Here is a 975-nt window from a genome sequence, read left to right as displayed (position 1 = left end):
TGCCTCGATGACTACCTAATGTGGTTTTGGTCCCGCCACCTGTCGATCAGCCGCCGAAAGACAAGGATGCAGGCGTGCACACTGGATGGCGTTAGGACTCAATCAAAGGCACGGAGGTGTTCGCAAGGCAAGTCACGTGCTTTTATTTCTCTCTCACACACCCCTTCTTCATGCTCTCGACCACAGTGGCACCCTTCGCAGTGGTTTAGTCGAGTGGTTCGTTTCGGTTTTGAGGGTGGTTGGTTAATTGGCTTATGAGGTTGAACATTCCAGTGTGACTTTGGTTATGACAAAAGTCTTAGTGGAGGGCTCAGGATAATTTCGACCACTTTAGGCTCCTTGCATTTCGCCTTTATTGAAACCTGGTTGCCGGGTAGTAACGTTGGTCGCCGTGGCCGGAATCGAACCCGGGTCCCCCAGTTCAGTAGCCTAGCGCCCTAACCACTGAGCAACGTTCTTAGATAGAGACAGTTGAAAAACTGCGCGGTGCGAAGTGGGCCAAAACTATATCGCCGGTCCGTGAGTTGATCGCAAAGCGACTGCAGCTCCCCTCTCCCCCGCTGCGGTAGATGGGTGACGACATTGAGCTAATACACAGGCGGAAATTTTTGAAATACTACTAACCCTCTTCTTTCAGCAATGCAACAGAAAATAAAATTGCGTTTGCGTTTTTTAAACATATCTTTGTACGAACGAAACACCATCGCGTTTGCAGACATATCTAAGAACGTTGCTACTGAGCCACAAAATCCAAGGCCTGCAAATGTCCCACTTATAGAAACTGTAGCTGCTTTTTAATGAATGCGATAGTAACGCTTCACGGCAATGCAGTGCGGCAGCGTTTAATGCAATGTCCTTCCTCCATGACGCAGCGCATATCTTCTGCGCGATAGTGGCGCCGCATCATGTCCATATTGAGGGATAAGGAGGCGCTTTTGGCGAAACCGGCTTTCGTTTCTTTTTGTTATGTAAAGT

The sequence above is a fragment of the Amblyomma maculatum genome, chromosome 4 (assembly GCF_055883805.1).
Source record: "Amblyomma maculatum isolate TAMU_Amacu chromosome 4, ASM5588380v1, whole genome shotgun sequence".
NCBI lineage: Eukaryota > Metazoa > Arthropoda > Arachnida > Ixodida > Ixodidae > Amblyomma > Amblyomma maculatum.
This window is presented reverse-complemented; position numbering follows the sequence as displayed.